The 20,823-nt window shown below is 40.0% G+C and overlaps 1 protein-coding gene across 4 annotated transcripts in view; it reads left to right on the forward strand.

The window, feature by feature from the left end:
• znf536 (zinc finger protein 536) overlaps window positions 1-20,823 on the forward strand; it is a 179,680-nt gene that overhangs the window by 57,244 nt on the left and 101,613 nt on the right. For all 4 annotated transcript variants that reach the window (XM_084403854.1, XM_084403856.1, XM_084403858.1 and 1 more), the window contains exon 3: window positions 2,222-2,335. The gene's annotated coding sequence lies outside the window, so the exon portion shown is untranslated. The remainder of the gene's footprint in view (window positions 1-2,221; window positions 2,336-20,823) is intronic.

Consider the following 20,823-nt stretch of genomic DNA (forward strand, 5'->3'; position numbering starts at 1 on the left):
ATTTGCTCCCCTGCTCCGCAGATATGAAATTGTCCCGCTCACAGAGAAAATGTCAGCTTGCCAGACCCTGAAAGCTTGTAATTTATTAGGTATGTTTCTATTAGTATGTGTCACACTTGTTAGCCAGCATCTCTCTCTCTCTCTCTCTCTCTCTCTCTCTCTCTCTCATGCACACTTTTGCACATGCAAACTCCCATACTCAGACTAGAGCGCTCCATGTGTTTGCCACTCAGCCCGCGGCCTTAAAGAGCGTCTCAGCTCAGTGGCTGTAGCACCAGGGCATTAATGTATTATCATATATCGGGTGGTCCTTGCCCTGTGGACAAAAGGCTGTTTAATACAATTTAATGACATTCCCGAGCAGGAGGGAGAAAGGGGGAAAGAAAGGGCAAAGCCCAGATTAAATTAGCATTTGTGGTTCTTATAGTTCACCCATGCAAAACTTAGCAACAGAAGCGCTATGACTCCACCCCTCCATCCCCCTTTTCTTTTTTTCCCGTTGTCTCTAGAGGAAACAGAGCGACGGCATAGAGTGAGAGTTCAAGTAAGAGTAGAGTTGGATAAACTGAACGTAACACGGGTTGCAGCTCATAACCTGTCAGCGACGCTCATGTTCCCTAAAGGCCACAGCTTGATTGATTTCCTGTGCGGCGCAGTGATGTCATCCATAAGAGACGCAAGGAGCTGACAGCCGATGCGTTTAGTCATCTCTGTGGCCGTGCCGCTTACCGACACGGGTTTCTTTGTCTTTATCTGTCTCTGCCTCTCTTTACACATCTCTATCTCTCTTCTTTCCATCCTCTCTCCTTCTCTCTCTCTCTCTCAAGCACAAACCCTCCCCTCATTTCCTCCCTGTTTGTGTTGTGTAAGGAAGCCAGTGCCGGGCATCCAGTGTTACACTCAGCGTACTCTGTGTAGAAGGTTTGGATGCAATTCACATATAGGTCAATTAAATGCGCCAACATCTGCTCTCTTCTAACCATTTGCATACAGTATTCATATGTTAATGATGTCCCTTGTTTTGTGTGTGTATGTTTGTGTGTGTGTTTTTCACTTCCTCCCCTCCTCCTTGTCTTTTTGTAAAAAAAAAAAAAAAAAAAATCAGAGATAGAAATTTTTTGGATTCAAACTGCTTCATGTGGCGACTCCAAACCGGATAGTGTCGTCCTATTTTTATTTCCTCTCCCTCTCTTTCTCTCTCTCTTGCTGAAAGCAGAACTCCTTTACTGTGAGCGGCGGGCTTGTTCAGCTGCCATTGGCCCTGATTTGAACAAGAATCCTTCCACTGTAGCTGCAAAGGAAGTCCTTGCCTTTGGAAAGCAGCTTAACGCCTTATAAATCAGTGATGAGGCAGATGGACCAGCGATAATCTATTTAGAATGCCTCACAGCAAATATTGTCGTACAGATGATTAGAGATTGAGCTATTTTAACTCGGCCTTCTCCGCCCTCTCAGCAAATCTTCTGCTTCTCTGAATGATTTAAATTGGAGAGTTTCTGCTTTTCCCCCTGCTTTTCCTCCCTAAATATATCTGCAGTTTCAAATCGCTCACTCGCTTTTGCACGGGGGAAACGAAGTGGTGAAGTGTACGTGTTTTACGCCGCCATTTTCTTGGCAGGCTTCGTGGCGTGCCACGGAACAAAGAGAGCAGGGAAATGGGCCTGAGCCAACAGGCTAATGACAAAACGCATGCTTCTTAACCCAATATTAGTAGGGGGACGCGGCAGGAGCACGGCTGTACGTGAGGGCTGAAGCCGCACCGAAGGCCCCCCGTTTCGCTTTGGTGGTCGATAGGTCCCGATTTAGCATGAGGCCACGGAAGACGGGCCGGACGATGGATGGATAGAGAGGGAGAAAGAGAGAGAGAGAGGGAGGGAGAGAGAGAGGGAGGGAGGGAGGGCGGAGTGCGAAAATGAAGTGGAGGTTGTCAGATGTGGCAGCTGCTTGGAATCCTGATAAATATAAGTCCTTATTGATCGGCTGAAAATGAAAGATCCCAGAGTGGCGTGCAGTATTTAGCTTCTTGTCTGCCGAGCGCGTCAGCGGTGGCCTTGCCTTGCTGGGATAGATTTTCAGAAGCGCTCTGAGCCAAGGCTTTGATTTCATCTTTAACCTTTTTCGGCTGCTTTTCCTTGACCTCTGTGCTACTGCTGTGATTCAGTGAATTTGTTACATTTGGCCTGACATCCCCTCTCTCTCTCTCTCTCTTTCTTGCTGACAGAGTAAGACTCATCGCTGCTGTCATCGCTTGTTGCCGTACAGACTCAGTGGCGGGGTGAGTCACGGTCTCTTCAACCTGACGGGCCCCGGACCAGTATGCTGTTAGAGTGATCAGGTAAGCAAAGTTCACCTCATGCCCCACACCGCTCCTCCTTTCGGTAGTTGTAATGTGACACCGCTCCTGGACCAGATACAGGACATACATTTCTGATCCCAGACCTGCGCGCTTGAGTGGTCCTTAGATAAGACATGAAGCATGCTCACTTACCCGTTGGTCTCAAATCATCAGTGTCAGGATGAGATTAACTGATCCCAGAGTCTGATCCCTAACAGACAGTCCATTTGAAGTGGCACGATTTGTGCCGAACGGTTGTAATCTTCTCCTGCGATGTGTCTTTAAGCCGAACACCTAAATGACATATAAAAGCCCAATTTAGAGTGATTGCTTCTCCAATTTGCTCTCTGGTTCAAGCCTCTTCAGTGACATGTTTCATGTGTGGCCATCATGAATTTTCTTTTCTTTTTTTAAGATCGAAATACATATGGGTACATAAACGATATACAGTAGGGTAGACCGGAGCTAGTTGTCTAAAGGGTTGTATCTTAGTATCTAAAAGATTTTGCGTCAAAAGTCTGATTACATGTGTGTTAGCTGTGGTTTTGTATGTGAGTTTCAAACATGCTCTCAAATGATAATTTTATTGAACTTTACTATCCATCTTTTCAAAATTATAATATCATCATATTAATATACACTGCTGTTCAGTATGTTTTTTACATAATATTTATACTTTTATTCAGTAAGGTTGCATTACAGTAAGTGCATTTACAAAATATTTATATTTTAAATAAATAATATAATTAAAATAATAATAAAGTTTTAATGTATTCTTCTATTCATCAAATCACAGTTTCACATAGCACAACTATTTTCAACATTGATAAGAAATGTTTCTCGAGCATCAAATCAGCATATTAGAATAATTTCTGAAGGATCATGTGGCACTGAAGACTGGAGTAATGATGCTAAAAAACTTTAAATATAAAAAAATAAAACAGTTATATTCAATTGCAATCATATTTTACAATATTACATTTTACTGTGTTTTAATAAAAACAAGAGACTAATTTTAAAAACATAAAAAAATCGTACGTAATCATAAATCTTTGTATGGTAGTGTATATTTAGACTAGAGTCAGAAAAATGTCAGGTCAGGGTAAGTTGTCATATGTTTTAAAGAGTAAATTTTATTCTATTTATTAATTAAAATCTCAGAAGTCCAAATTAATTGTTGTATATTTTTGTATGTTACCTTGTACATTTCTGAATGTTTCATGAATTAAATTTTCAAATCGTTTTGCATTTTGCTTAATTATTGGCAGATTCCATTATGATAACTTACCTTATATATTGCGATGACAAGCCTGACTTTCAGGAAAATTAAATACAGAAATTGAATTTCAATAATAAACCCAACCTGAGAAATATATACACAAATATATACACGGGGGTAAAAGGTGTGTCATGCATTTTATTGCATGTTTGGATCATTAAGTGTGATCTTTTAATCAAAATCAAGAATGAAAAAAGGCAGTGATCATTTAAAAAAATTTTTTTTAGGGGAAATTAGAGGTAAAAGCAGCCCATGAATAAAAAGTCTCCTCCTCTTCCTCCTCCTCCTCCTCCTCCTCCTCCTGAACAATGCTCCAGCACACTTTTAGATAGATTATAAATCCCCTATGAGAGAGCCTGCAACAGCTGTTGGCAGACATACTAGATATGAGAATAGCAGCATAGGATGAAGGAGCATTAAAAATTAATATGCTATTTAGCCTAGGTGTATTTTAGGTATTTGACATTTTCATGTCCGGGACAGACTAAATTTATTCATAGTACAGAAAAAAATAAAAAAATAAAAAAATAAAAAAATAAAAAATAAAAAGATTGGGAAGGGGTGGTAAGAGCTGTAAGCGGAGGCCTCTGATTTTTTTTCCCCCTTTTCTTTTTTTATGGTCACCCTTTCATTCAGTAATGATAGGTGTTAAGACATCGTCTATGGAGGAGACTGGAGCCCATTATGGGCACAGTAATAATTAGCACATGCCACAAAGAGAACCGATTGCCTCTTAAGCCTCTGCTTAATGCATTTTTTGTTGCATTGTTTTGCTATTTTTATTTCTATTTATTTTGTTTTCTGGCGTTTTTTCCCTTCTCTTTGTGTTTTGTTGAATGGTTAAAGGAAGTGTGTGTGTGTGTGTGTGTGTGTGTGTGTGTGTGTGTGTGTGTGTGTGTGTGTGTGTGTGTGTGTGTGTGTGTGTGTGTGTGTGTGTGTGTGTGTGTGTGGACGAGACAGTGAGAGTGGAAATCCCAGCTTCAGTAGTGATTAATTACTAATACTCCCTCAGAACATCTCTCTATCCCTGACTATCTAATCACACTGAAATCTAAGACATGTCCTGAGAGGAGAAGAGACGATAGGACTACATGGACCATCTCTCTCTTCATTGTAACTTTATCAATCTCACAATCTCTCTTCTTTTTCCTTAAAGGAACAGTTCACTCATAAATGAATAATTTACACACCCTCATGTTTTTCAAAACTTTCTTCTGTAGGACACAAAGGGACTTATTTATAATAGAATGTCCAAGCTGCTCTGTTCTATACAGTGAAAGTTGATGGTGACCACAGCTGTCAAGCAAGATTTTCAGTGAATAATGAAAAACGCTTCAGTCTGTTCTTCACACAAAGCTATCTTGTAGAGTGCAACATTTGGGTATTAGAAGTAAGAGTCCCATTCATTTTCTACATAGGGGAATTGATTTTTAACAAAAAAACGTATAAACCTTTTAAAGTCAGACCTAATGTGAACTATGAGGTTGTTATGAACCCACTTGTTATGATTACTTACTTACTTACAGAATTCCTGGTGAAAATAACCCATAACCCAGGATTATCCCAGACAGGAAATATCCACCAATGAAGCACTGAGAATGACGTAATAGTAGATTATCTTCCTTCACTATCAAACTTCTTAATTATATATATATATATATTTAAAAATATATGCATATTTTGCTATAATATACATACTGTATATCTTTAAATTTATATTTTTAATGTTATTTTTTTTATTAAATTGTCATCTGCAATGCTGGAATTTTCTCCCATTTAACAGTCTTGTTTCCTTGTATTTTGATTGATTTTCTAATATTTGTTCCTTTAAATCAAATAACTGTTGCACTCTATAGCTCAGACGACTTGAAATAGAGTTCATAAGCCATAAGGACCACATTTATGATGCATGAATTGAATACATTTTAATTGTGCATTTTTGCTCCTTTTTGTAGAGTGACAGTTCCAGTCCCCATCCACTTTCATTGTGTGGAATAGAGCAGCTCGGACATTCTGCAAAATTTCGCCTTTTACATTCCACTGAGAAAATAAACTCATATGTAAATGATGCAGAATTTAATTTTCAGGTGAACTATCACTACCCCTCTTCGCTTCCTTTATCCCTCTCTAACGTTCTTCCTCTCTTCTCTCGTTAATTTGCAATCAGTCCATATGTGTCTCGCCTGGATTTTTGTAACATGCTCCACTCCCCCTCATTTCACCCTCTCTCATTCTCTTCCTCTCTCAGGTGTTATATATATACATACACTGTTACTCCCTGAGGTAATATTTAGCAATAGCATGTTTAACACCACAACCCTCCAGTCACAGATCCTCACATCATGCTTAAAAAACAGAGACGGGTGACATGCTTCTGAATCTGCTACGTTTCTATCTCAGAAGAAAACGTGGCTTTTATTTAACAGTTATAGCTATTACAGGATCACACACACACACACAAAAAAATCTCAAGGCAGGGATAATTTCCATAGATATCTCTCACTACAAAGAAAGCTGGAAATCAAAGCGTTGCCATCATTTAAAGAAAGACAGACTTTTCGAATGACACTCTTCATTTTTTTATTTTTCGACTGGTGAAGTATTTGCATAGCTGAAGTTAGCAGTCTCTCTTGACAGGTTGGGGAGAACAAACAAAACCGCTCTCTCTAGAGACTCTCTCCTCCACGTAAGGTGATGCAAGCTTACATATATTAACAGCGCGTTGTACAATTGTACTAACTATCACAATGAGCGTCTACCCAAAGTCCTCAGTTTCGTCTGTTTCTGCGCAGAGAGTTTTGGCAGCCTGGTGTCACCGTTGTCAGAGTTGCACGAAAGTAGCCATGTTTGATGTTCCTGATGTTTGTAGCTACTCGCCGGCTGTGTTTGGACGTGTGCGACAGAGTCCTCTGCCCCTTCGGGTCAGCATGCGTGCGAGCGTGCGTGTTTCCCCATGTGGCGGGAGGGTTGGAGTGTCAGAGTGGATGTGCCTTTGAGGCCATAGCTCAGCAGATTAGCGTCTTTTCTTATCATTCAAATCGAGTCTCCGCTCCCTTTGAAAAACATATTGTACACATCGCCGTCCCCCCCGTCGCCCCTGACTACAATCTGCGGCCATGATGGCTGCCTCCAAGGAGCTTCCCAGAGCTGGTTGTGGAAAGAGAGACAGGAAAACGACAGAGCGAGAGAGAGAGAGAGAGAGAGCGCGAGAGAGAGCGAGAGAGAGAGAGTGAGAGAGGGATCGTCAAGGGACGGCGGAGGGAGGGGTCGTCCATCCCGAACCCTCTCCCACATCATCAGAGTGTGATTGCAGCTGGGTAATTGATATATGGCTGTGGCTGTCTCTTCTCCTCACCCTTGTTAAGGTCAACTTATCTACATTTCACCCCTTATTTCTCCACTCCCATTATATTCCCCCACAGATATTGACTGACTGGTGCGGCCTGTCCTCCTGAAAATATGAATTGAGGATGAAACAAGCGAGCGCTCGCGCGCACACGAGAGACAGCGACGTAGAGGAAGGGGGAGCTGCCTCTATTCCGGTGCCTAACCCTTGCCTGTTATCAAAGTAACTTCCAGCTTATTAGTAACAAAAGGCCTTTTTCTCCTGCTCTCATCCCTCCCCCTCCTCCTTCCTCCTTTGTGCGGGCCGTGTTCGCTAGCGCTTCCTGAATTAAACTGCTGGCTTCCTGTTCTTTTATATGCATGGCCACATCTGGGGGAGCTTGCTCGCAGCCCCGCTGCTTAATAACAATCACCTTCCCTTTCAGTCGCCCCTGATTGTTTCTAATTCACTCTGACAGATAGTGGCTGACAAGCCGCCCGCGCCTCCTCCCTCCGTGACCCCGGCTCACTCACCATACTTATACCGCCTGTCATTTTTAATATTTGATTTCGCTTTTAAAGTTATGTGTTTTAGTCCAGTGATGAAATCAGTGTTTAACCGAAACACAAAATGGATCTCTCTCCCACTTTCTCTGGGCTTCTTTTTTGGCTCTTTTCCTGCTCTTTCTTCCTTCGCTCTTTCTCTCTCTGTGGTTTTTCTGTTCATTGGAGACAAAGGGATGAAGGTTGTTTAAATGCCATGCGGGGTGGCACGATGGTGCGTCGTGCTATGGCATTGTGGAGATGTTTTTTTTGTTTTTTGTTCCTGATGGAGTCCATCTGGACGTCTGGTCCGGAGGACTCTATAAAAGCTGGTGGATTGGATGGAGTCATGGCCACATTTTCCATTTATTAATGTGAAAGAAAGTGTGAAGCATAGCAAACATTTTATTCGACAATTACTCACCAGTGGCTTCAGGCTCATAGATTTGTGGAGGGTTCACTCAAGTCGTTCCCAGTTGATATCCATTAAAGACACGTAGACGTGCATTATTTATATGTATTTATTTTTTTGACAGCATGGGGCCACTACTAGATTGTTGACAGAATGGATGGATGCATTGACAGCTAGATGGATTGCATTTTACGAGAAATCCATTTAGTTATTCAATCAAAATACAACCCAGCTTTGAAAATATATATATTTTTAGTCAGTTCAGTGATGTTGTGTTAAGAGCCTTCCAACCGCAGTTCCAACGCTTTGACTTTGTTGATATGTGTAAATATGGAAGTATATAGATAACACTATTTATTTTCCTTATTATATATTATTAACAATATTATCGTTAATAATATATAATAATGAAAAAAATATATATTTATTGTAATAATGTAATTAAATGTAATTATTATAATAATATAATTCAAAAAAGAAAAAAATATATAATAATAAACAAACTTCTTTATTGTTATTTATTGTGTTATTATTATTATTATATTTTTGAATTATTTGAATGATCCTCTCAAATCATATACTTTTAAAAATAATCCTATTAATCACATTTATTATTATTAATAATAATAATAATAATTGAATGCTTATACATTAGCAAAAAAAAAGGACAGTTGAAGTTTGTTACTAGTTTTTGTTTATAAGAATATGTAATGTCAGACTGATACTCTTACAAGAATGATTTTGACAAGAAAAGGGCATTGAGGGCTAATATAATTATCAAAGCCACAGAGAAAGTGTGTAAGGAGGCGGATAGAAACCTCCGAGAAACATCTTCCTGCTTCTTGACAGCTATCTTTCTACCTAGCAATTTACCTTAAACTACAGTACTTAACAGTTTCAGAGCAATTTTAATCAAACACTTCCAGCCTCACATACTCACATCATTATTTTTACAAAGCACCATGTATAGTTCTTTAATCAGTCAATCACGAAGTCTGTGCCATCATAATGCACCCCTCACGCTTCCTGTTGTTCAAACACTATCACAGTTGAAATCAATAGAATTGTATTTTTAACTCACTTCAATCAAAACACCCACACTGTTTGTGTACTCTGCTCTCTCCATCAATAGTCTTAAGACCAAAAACTAAACTATTGCGTTGATGTTCAACCTACCGAACACACAGGCGTCGCTTCATTCCGGGAAGCGACAGTGCCTTGGGCGTGCCCAAGTCCAGTTTTCCTTCTTTTCTTTTCTTTCGTTTTTTTTTTTTTTTTTGAATGACAGAAACATAACTAATTGGAGAACCACTGCATGTTTTCACTAAAGGCACAATTTAATTACATTTGAACCGAGAATGAGTATTTTGGGAATGTGATATATTCGTTCAAACAAATGGAGCGAGAGAAATGCAATATTTGTTTTGCTTTGATTAGCAGATTGGCAGGGACGTTTTGTTGTTGTTGTTGTTGTTTTTTCTCCCAGAAATGAACCAAAAATCTTTCCTCAAGTCAAAACTTTTGGGATCCTGTTTTACCTACGAGAGCAAGACTTCAGGTTCAGCCACCTCAAGCCCATCCTAAAGTGATAATACCACTGTTTAAATCGTAATAATCCTTGTCCGGAGGGTCTGTGACTGTTGCGTACATACATTAGCCAGCTTCTAGCCTCATCTGTCCTGTAGTGGCACTGCTGATAAATACTTTATTAATAACTTTCTAAATAATGTAATGTGTATTGTTGTCTCCGAGGTTGTATTAATAAACATGAAGGAATTTATTTGTCTTTAACAAAGAATGATTAATGCACATTAGCGTGTGGATTCCCAATTCTTGCAGTCTTCTCTTCCCAGCCCATTGAAAGAAAAAACACACCCATCAGCATTAAATATTTATGGCATAATATTAATGGTTTTGTAAAGAAAATAACAAGTTATTAATCCTCTGATTAACAACTGATTAACCTTTTTATTAAACACGTGATCCGTGCTTCGTGGATTCAGGATGTGTCGCTCGAGTGTGCTGCGGAATAATTATTTTTGTGTCTTTTTTAATTGCAAAAATTGCACGGATGAATTGTTTTTCTGCCCTTTTTTTCTTTTCAAACATGCACAGATAGAGACGGATACGGCATCGTCGACACAATGTTTTGTCGACGTAAAGCGACCCCAGCGCATCCTACAAAAAAAAAAAAAAAAAAAACATGGACTAAATATAGCAGGACATGTCTGCGGACAATGAGGTTTAATTCTCGCATCCGTTTATTCCCGTGTTATTGGCATGTGTGGGAAAATAGGGAGAATGCACGCACTGCTAAAGGACAAGCGCCCCTCTTTCTCTCTATCTGTCTCTGCTCATCTCACTGCCATTGTGTGTATTTTTAGGTCTCGCCTGAGTCAGTTCAAGCACAATTATGCTTATGTTTCACACACGCCAAGTGTGACTTCATCTTACGGAGAGGAAATGGGTGAAGAAAAAGAAGGCCACCCGGGCAGTTTTGCAAATAAAATAAAACTGTATCATTTATAGCATTTCGCATTGTCAAGATTTCCTGCTGCTTTCCAGCATCCTGATACACAGACAGACAGAGAAAGTGCATGTAAAGTTATGAAGGACGGCCTTGAGGTCCCTCCTCCCCTGACCGTCAAATCTCCTTGGGAACGCAACACCCTCCTCAGGTGATTAATACAAACGTGGGGCCAGGGCAGTTTTACAAACATCAAAAAAAATTTAATTCATAATGCGTTTTATTCCCTGACCCCTGCCATCTATTGTGTCGCTATTCTTTAGCTTGCAGAATCCATCAAAGGCCATAGTGTTGTGAAAACCAACAACAATAGCAGTCTTTGTGTGGAGATGTGTGTGCGGATAAGGGTGTTGGGACACTTGTTGTTTTTTATGCCTGGTCTTATGATGGATTAGTGCTTGTTCGGTAGGGTGTCTTTGTTAACTTTCTCTCACACTTTTTTAAAAATTGTTGGTTACACTTTATTTTAAGGTGTAATTATATATTTAAGTAATATTAAGCAACTACATGTACTTACTATAGGGTTAGGGTAGGATTAGGATTTGGTTGAGGGTTAGTTGCATGTAATTATGCATCATTTACTGTTATTACTATGGTAAGTACATGTAACATATGTAACAAGGTCACTGTAAAATAAAGTGTTACCAAATTGTTTCCTTTTTTTTTCCCCAAATGGACTGATCTTACCTTTAGTGACTTTCTCCTCACCCTCTCGCTCAGTTTTATACTCTTGCTTTTTCTCTTTCTGTCCTGCTGTTGAGTGCTTTTTCCTCCCTCTTAACCTTTTTTTGCAGAGTCCTTCATCTTTAATTTCTTTTATCATAGTCTTTCCTTCTCTCTCTCTCTCTCTCTCTCTCTCTCTCAATCTTCACACAAGCAAACTGGCCACCCTGGGAATCCTGGCAGTCAGTCACACGCCCCTCCAAAAACAATTATCTTTGAACTTGCTTTTAGTGCTGTTTGTCCTAATTACAGATCATTTTCCCTGTCACATTTCTACTTTTATTGCAGTTTTGCCCTGAATGTTGATCCTATTGAGGTTCAACCTTATTTTACTCGCTGGAACACCCCTAAGACCTGGATTCATCTAATATTCCCCTGTGCCTTTTGCTCTCTCTTTTCAAATTTGATTTTTTTTCCTTCTTTTCTTCTATTTCTTTCTTTTTTGAATGTATCTTTTTTTTTTGCATTAACTTATTGAATTAGACTGAGATCCCAAAATACACAGTAAGGATGTATGGCCTGTTTTATTTCTGGTGTTAAGGTATTTGTGTGTGTGTGTGTGTGTGTGTGTGTGTGTGTGTGTGTGTGTTTGAGGTATGAGCAGCCGTAAGGCATGCTAACTTCAGTCCCACAGGGAAACCCTGCGTGTATTTTTAGTTCTCTGCTACAGAGGTGGACTTTGTTGTAATTAAAACCAAGTAAAGGTGGTTAATTTGTTCCTTCGCCTGGCTGTTTCAAATATCAATCTACTCTGTTTTAAACATATCGCACATATGCTCATATGCACCCACATGCATGCTTAGCATTACACACTCACACAGACATGCACACGAGCTCGTAAGCCTCTTACAGATCCGATTCCGCATGCAGACACAACATGCGCTGGAGTTGCAAGGAGAGTCTTAGACATGGTGCAGGGCCTTTTTCAATTAGAGGCGTATCGCGCCTGGCTCGATAGCATTGTAATGCAGTGGGTCCGGGTCACTGGTAGGATGTGGGATTAGAACCAAGTAGTGGTTCTGGCAGAGCAGAAAAACTCAAAACATCACAGCATGAAGACACATCTCCCTCCTATCTGCTAGTCACACACTAGAGAAATAATAGAGATGTCTTAGTGAGCTTCACAGAGCGCCAGCATCTCTCTCTCTCTCTCTCTCTCTCTGTCTCTCTCAGGGTCAGAGAATAAGTACTGTATAAATGTACAGGACCGAGAATTACAGATAATCACATCACCCAAAAAGTTAAATTCTGTCAACATTTCTTCACCTTCATGTTGTTCCAAACATGTGTGACTTTATTTATATAGTTTTTATATTTATATTTATATAGGATTTATATATTTGTTCATACAATGGAAGTCAGTGGTAACCAAAACTTCATTGACTTCATAAAACACCATGAATTAAAAGATTCTTAAAAAAAAAAAAAAAAAAAGGCTCCCACATTATTTTACAGTCGTAAAATGTCTATAGTTATTGTCTTCTCACTTTATGTTTTCATAAGATAAAATAATATGATACAAGAGAAAGCCTAGTTGTATTATAAAAACTTCCTATGGGTTTTCCATCAAGTCATTCCCCAGGGTCTTTTATGGCAGTGGTTCTTGACTGATTTTGCTTTAGACCTTTTGAACATTACGGGATGTCGAGTACTTTAGATATCAAGTGGTGGCCTAACACATTACTAAAACTGTTTATCATACAGAATTGAATTTCAATTAGTCAATGCTCTAAGCAGCCAAATAATTATCTGCACATAACTTATTTGATCCTTTTTTTAAATCCCTTAGTGTTGTTTTGTTCATAGTTTTTAAGGATGAGGGCATGCCAAGCAACTTGTTCATGTTGAAATGAGCCTTATTTGTTAGCTTCTACCCAATGACAGATGCATTTCCACCAAGATACTGTAGAGTTTGATTGGATGCGTGACCTTTGGAAATGACAAAAAAAATATGGGAAGCACTTTCTCCTCCCTTTCAAAGGTCGGTAAGCCTATTTATTAAAATTATTTGAGGTAAATATGCTCAATTGTATGATTAGTTGCACTTTATTATTTATATTTAGCATCATCCCCCCCCAACCCGGCTGTCTATGTCCTTATCAAAACATATCTGCCACCCCACCCGTTTTGGTCATGCCCCTCCAGCTGAGAAGCACTGCTGTACATCATCTCCCCTCTGATAATCTCAGACCTGTATGTCAGATCACCTTTGTAATCCAGCCATCATGGAAACTCAAAAGGGAAGAGAGGGAGAATACCTACTTAGCCAGTCTCTTATCTTCATTTACCCTTCTCTCTCTCTCTCTCTCTCTCTCTCTCTCTCACACACACACACACACACACTCCTTTTTTTTTTATCTTTGCTGTTTTTCATAGAGTATTGCTGCTTCTCAAAAGACAGAAAACAGACAATTTGGAGCACAGAGAACGTTGATAGTGCTGTGAAGTGCCCCCTCGAGGAGGTGCATGCACACACGCGCATTGGAGAGTTGTTCATTTATTCCTTGCTCAGATGAGAGCAGTAATTCGTGCCTTCAGTGTTTTGTGGCTCAGACACACAATGCTCTCACATATATATATACACACACACACACACAAGCATATTCGTCCTGTTTTCACAGTCTTTCACATACATATAAATATACTGAAACATAATTGATTTAGAGCTTGTTTAAAGAGAACACTGCTTTTTTAGGCCTACAACAAAAAGATATTTAAGTCCTCATTGCTCAGCTTTTCAACTCGACACTAATGTAGACTGAAATACACACTGTCAGAAGTGCGTGTGATGCTTTAGGTGCGTATATTGTTTCTTTTTTTCAAACGCTAGAATATACAGTGACAGACCTTGATAGGTGTTTTGTTGGTAAATCGCTCTCCTTGGTTTAATGAGCTTGTTTTCTATTCCGACCCAATTGTCAGTTCGCCTCTACGTTTTCTCTGTCATTCTCTGCCTCTAATGCATTGACAAAGAGAGGCTTTTTTTTTCCGCCTCAAATCAACCGTTTCCTGAATCAAAGCCTGAGAACTTCAGCTGTATGCCACAGCAGCCCTCTTCTGCCACACTTCCTCTGTCTTCCTGCCTGTAGCTTGGCGGCTTCCTCCTCAGCAGGGGGAAAGGTAAATCATGTGAGGAGAAGGACTGGGGAAGGGTAGCTGACTGTGACACGTACCTGTCAGCAGGTACTCAAAATAATTGGTAAATGACTGTAGCGGGATGGAGAGGGCTCTCTCTTCCCCTCCTCCATTTGATAAATATTTGAAGTTGCCAGGCGGTCGTAGAGCGCAGCGCAGAGAGTGGGAATATCACAGACGTAACGGGGATGGGCGTATTGAATGTGCGGGGATAGAAAGAGGGATAAACTACAAGTACAGAGTAATACGTTTTGAAAGTTAAAAGCTAATCTGCTGGGACTCGATTTTGTAACCTAGTGAAGCAGACCTGCATTTATACCTGCATTAACTCAATTACATAGAGTGTAGGCTTATATTAGATCAGCTATACGCACACACTCGCACGGGCTTCAGTTGGCAGCCCTCTGCCACTCACAAACATTAAATGTGAAAAATGCATAATTCTTCATAATTTTGAAACAATGCCATGGAAAGTTCAGTCCGATAATTACTCGGTGGACAAATGTGCTTTAACATTGGGAAATCTTCGCTCCCTGCCAATTTTAGGAGCGCCATTGGGCTGTGTTTGTCTGATAATGAACAGTATTCATTTTCATCATGTTCCTTCACCTCTCCTCAACTCTCTTTACACCATAGTCAATTAAAGCCCTCAGGGCCCTTCTGTGCATAAAGGGATATATAACTCTTTTGACATTTGGCTGCGGACATATTAGGCACACCCAGAGCACATTTAGAGCGAATTGCCTTTATAGCGCATTTAAAAGGCACTATTCCAGCCACAGCCAAAGAGGACGACTGATGATTGGTCTGAGAGCCTACCTTCATTTTACGAGATGAGGTGAGGGCATTGCACTGGCATGTCGGACAGAAAAATAAATGGGGATTCAGATCAGGTAAATGTTTTTTGTAGCTTCATTGGTTCAATATTTTGGCATCCCTCCAATCTGAAGCCAAGGCTTTTCTGGTTATGGCAGGCACAACGTTTTCGAAGATGGTTTTTCAAAGACAGCTGGGTAATGGCAGCTTTGAGACAACCAACATGAATACCAATCCTGGCCAAAGGACTTTGGATAGCAAGGGATCCCTTCGGTGTAGAGGAAGCTTGCTAGGCTAAAACGAAGGAGTGGGTATATGGGGCCATGGAGGCACGTCCGTAGCCTTTTCCGCTCTGCCGATGGTGACTAGGGGACTTAGATAGGACGTTTGGGTAATGAGGCGTGAGGAGCACGTCCTATCCTCACACGCCTAGCGAGTGCTCCTCCAGGGCTGTCTGGAGCAGACTTGCAGGGTCATGCATGGCGCTCGTTGGCATAAAACAGCTAGAGGTGTGAAACTCATCCCCTGGGCCCTTAGCCTCTCTGCCCTATAATGCTGAGTCAACTGAGCGACAGAGCAGCCTGCTCTGATCCATGGCTTTGGGTCTGAATCATTGTTCTAGCTTTGGAAAGTTTCCTGTGAACAGACGTTAGCTGTTAAGGAGTAGCCATGCGGTGCTGTTGAGTCAATTGGCTTGAGTTACAACATGTTAAGGTGTTTTAATACCCTCTTTGACTATTAATAATACAACCGTCATTTTATGTGGTAGATATAGACCTGTGGCTGTAAAGTAAACTCACTTGTTTCACTGTGTCGAAGCTCAGAAATCATCCCCATTCGCCCAAAGTCAGAATTCTGGTGTCATCAGTCCTTCAATATTCGCCTCTGCCATCTTCTGTAACAAATAAATGTCCTGATACAGCAGCTCTCCTCAGGACATTTCCATTGACATACGAGAATCAGGGAGAAATTTTGCATCGCTTGCATTCCAAATGAGCCACAGTAAGTGTTTTATGTGGACATTATTATCCCGATATGGCTCTCAATGCATGTAAAAAGGAATGACCCCACCATCGTGATTTATTCATTCCTGTCTAGGATATATGCATAGGCTCAGAAAATCCTCGATTCTGTTCAGAATGAAAGCGGATATATAATTCATGAAAGCTAATGCATTGTTTCTGTTGCTTCATCTCGTGGCTCTTTTTTCCCCCTCTCTGCCAGCCTATTCTCTGGCAAAAGGTTGGCAATAATATCAGTATTGAAATGAGAAGTTTGAAAGACGCACCGCTTCCTTTTTATGTGTGTGTAAACTGATTTGAATCACACATTGGGGGCTTACTGAGCGGAGCTTTAAATGTTAAATGGGGGTTGAAGTCTGCCTGAACTAATTTGTAGAGCTTTGCACCATGTTGACATTTAAATGTGATAAGAATAGAAAACTGTATGCCGACCTATTTTGAAGATGCTTTCGGAATACATTCACATCAGCCGCGGTCTATAATTAATAAAAAAAAAGACAGGATATACCCCCTCCTCCAACCTTTTTTTTTGCTCCAGATTTGATTATAATACAACCCTTACAAGGCACAGAACGACAGAAAAAATAAAGAGGGACTAAAATATGAGCATGGAGGGAATTAAGAGGGAAGTGGATAGCACACACCTGGGTTTGGAGGAGGGGTAGAGATTGCATCGGCTGGCTGCTGTGCTATCACATTACCACGATCCAGCCCCTGTGTTTGTGAGAGTGAGCGGGGAGGAGAGGGACCTCGCCAAATCAGCATGCAAATAACGCCACATTGTTAACTTAATCAGATGCAGGAGAGAAAATATGGAGAGAGGAAGGGAGGGAGGGAGAGAGGGAAGGAAAGATTGAGGGGAGGGGGCTGCACAAACAAGAGTCAGGGTCTTCTGAAATGGCGGAGAGTGAAAGATTAAACCTTTCTACCGATGGGGATGATGTTTGCAGGGTGCTGGTGTCAGGTCCCGCAGGGGTTAAGGGTGCGCGTTTATGTGTCTGTTTCTGTTTGGGTGTGTGTGTGTGTGTGTGTGTGTTAAGCAGAAGGCAGATATGACTGAGGTATCTTGTCGGAGATATATTAAGTGTTTAAGACAGGAAGAGCTCAGTGATTGGCTTGCATCATAGCCAATCGAGTGACAGAGACCCGTTGGTCTGTCTGTTTTAGGCAACCCAGTGTAACAGGTGTCACATGGTTACTAGGGCTATTTATCAATAGTTTTTTTTTTTTTTTTTTTTTTTATTAAATTCTAATTCAAAAGCGCTCAGTTTGAATTGATTTGATTCAATTTGATTCATTTGGGTATAGTTCAGCTGTAATGTCAATTTTGCTTACAAAAAAAAAAAAAAAAAAAAAAGGTCACAGCCATTGCTGTAAATTATGCAGGAAAACTCTATACTTTTATGAAAATATAGATTTTAAAAAATAAAAACAGGACCCACACTGTGCAGGTTTTTTTTTTTTTTTTTTTTTTTTAACATAATCAACACAGCCTAAAAAGTAAACTTTACATTTGTTTATTTTTTGTTGTTAAAAATCATTATAACATTTCTAACTCCTATACACTTAATGTATAAACTCCCATTAAAGAAAAAGTTAACAAAATATGGCTGGGTTTCCCCACAGCCTCTTTTTATTATTGAAGGATAAATTTCATTAATATGTTTTGTTTCTCATACTGTCAGAACATTTATGTCCATTTTAATGTAAACAACCCTTTTAAACACACTATAAAAACCTCCCATCTCTTCACCCAGCTGCTGTCTAGCTTCTGACAGCCAAATTGCGCATAGAGGTCACGACCTCCCCGGCAATATTCATACGGAGATCAGTGCACGAGGTGTGCTGGCGAGCAATGGTAACACATACAACATGTTAACATGGCAGCTCGAACCAAACCATAACAGATGAAGGGAGGAATATGTGTAATCCCTCCCCACGCTTTAGAACGAAAGAGCCACGTGCCCACCTTGCATCTCACGGGACCGGGAGATACCGGGAGGTCGTTTTTCACTAAAACAGCCTTGGCTTTATGAACTTATCTTCCCTTTCTCTCCGTTTGCTTACTGTGGTTCACCGTGGAACCTCCCCCCCCCCCTCCTCAAGGTCACAGAGGGCAGGTAGGAGGATGAGAATGTGTCGAGCAGGCCAGGGGAAGAAGTACGAGGGACTGAGTGAGGAGACGTGTGGAATCCGGTGTGCTGGCCAACCCAGACCTCTCTGAAACTGTGCCTCTGTTTGTTCCCTATCAGTTAAACTCTGATGCTCAAATGCCACAGGTGGAGGGCCTAACAGTGGCAGGCTATGATTTCCAGGTCAAATGGGCTTGGCTTTGACCCTGATGTCATTTGACCCTATGCACTTGGACCACACTGTAAAACCAACCCCCCCCCCCCCCCCCCCCCCCCCAAAAAATGAGGTAATCAGTTACGTCAAAATTTTTAAGTTAAGAAATTTAAAGTTTAAGTAAGCAGACCTGCCAGATTTTTTATTTAGTACAGATTTTAATTTATGTTCATTTGAAATATTTGAGTAAGCTAATTCATACATTTAAATTAAAATTACCATGTAATCGGAACTTAAATATTTTTAGTAGTGGAAACTCGGCTAGCTTTAACTAGCCAATTCAGTAAATGCTAACTTTCTTCTTGGTAACACAATGTTTTAATATCATTAGCATAGCATATCAATTGCTGAAAGAGTAGAGCAATGTAGAACACTTTACCTGTTCTCAAACCAATCTCATTCTCCACTCGTAACCCTCCAAAACAAAACAAAAAACATAAGAGAAACTCTAAAGAAAAAGAATGTTCTAAATACTCATAATAGTTAATTTGATTAAACTGATTTGTTTAATTTAAGTTCAAACCAATTAATTATTTTGAGCATTAGGGTTTACAGTATGTGTTACCTTGTTCTCAGGCTTTGATTAGTGCTACTATAGTGGATTGTTTAAATGTAGGAAACGTGATGGTTTTGCCTCTTTTTTTTTAAATAAATGCTCTAGAACACCAGTTCTCAAACTGCCTCATCACAACCAAACAAAAATCTATTACAAGATTAATACATATTTGATTTTTAAAGATTTTTAAAGTGTTTACATGTTTTGTTAAATAATATTTTGAAACATCAGAGCAATCGCAGTGCGGACAGCGCTCCGGCATATAGCGCAACAGTGCTTCAGGCGACCCGAGTTTGAGTCCCGACTCTTTTCCTGGTCCCATGGTCTCTTCTTATATAATAATAATAATAATAATAGTAGTGGGGGTCGCGAGTTCTTGTCAATGTTATTTTATAGCTTGCTTGCTTAAATGTTTGAGAACCATTGCTTTAGAAAAGAACAGCTATGTAAAGGTGAAATAATTATTGTTTACAGGTTTCCCGAACACTTCTCCATCTGCGATTGATCAGAAACACAAATAGTCACACCCAAAATGATCCTATTGGTTGACTCAATGTTGCTATATCATGCTGGTCATGAAGGTTAAAAAAAAAACTCAACAGCAATGTTTTGATAGTGCCACAGTGTTTACACTTCAACCTACTAATGGTCTACTTATAGCTGGCTCTGCGTATTTTTATTATTTATTTATTCATTTATTCATAGCATTGAAAAAAAAAATGCACACTTGATCTTTAAGTTCTGCTCACTGTGTTATCCTAAATGGGTCCTTGAAACATCAAGTAGAAAATATTAATTTGTATGGAAAAAATATCAGTTAAGCTATACAGGCTGAGCAATACCTGCTTATTTTTGTTGCTTTTTTGCATAAAAAGAAACCGTGAATGTGTAGCACTTTTGTTGCATGAATCATAAACCGTTTTTATATATAAACAAAAGCCTTTGAGGTCTGACCAGCTCTGCTTTGGTCATTTAATCATAGTTGTGTGACAGCGTATCTCGTATCTCTCTCTCTCTCTCTCTCTCTCTCTCTCTCTCTCTCTCTCTCTCTCTCTCTGATCCTGCTGGGATCTGTGGCCTCACCATTTCCGATAAAGCCTGATAAATAAACATGTGCCCTGATCTCCCTGAGGTCCTCCACCCTCTCTCCAGAGTCCACCCATTCCATACACACTTCCTCTCCTCACAATTAGCCCACAATAAAACACACTTTTCTCTTAATAAAGAGAAGCTTTTAACATACACTCACTCTCCACAGTCTTCCTCTTCTGCTTAGCAGTGATGAGCGACCATGAAGGGAAGAAACACAGCTTTAGTAGGCCTATCTCGTCTTACCATTCACAGACAAACAATAGAGCAGCAGACAAAAAAACCCCAAATAAAACTAAGTAAAATAAGAAAATATACTTGTAACATATACAAAGACTCATGAGCATTTCCAGTCAACTCTGACTTCCTGATGGCTTTGATAAGATTAGTGGCTTTCTTAAACAGGATGTGAGAAGGCTGCTTTTTAAAAACATGCTTTATGGACAGAGAATGCTTGTATAACTATGGCTCCACGTGGGCTTTCTAACAAAAGTGAAACTTTCTCTCAGTTTAGCTCAGGAGTTTATCAAAGTGACAGAATAAAGAAGATTTAACATCAGCCATATTAAAAAGACATGCAGCGGTTCAATATTTAAAAAGCCCATTTACCACGACAGAAGTGCTTTTTCATTCAAGAGCATATGGCTACGGTACCTGTTTATAGTCTTATCGTCGTTCTTTCTGTGCGTGTAGGGGGGAAACGGAAAGACAAAAAA

This window comes from Rutilus rutilus (assembly GCF_951802725.1).
Source record: "Rutilus rutilus genome assembly, chromosome: 3".
Lineage (NCBI taxonomy): Eukaryota > Metazoa > Chordata > Actinopteri > Cypriniformes > Leuciscidae > Rutilus > Rutilus rutilus.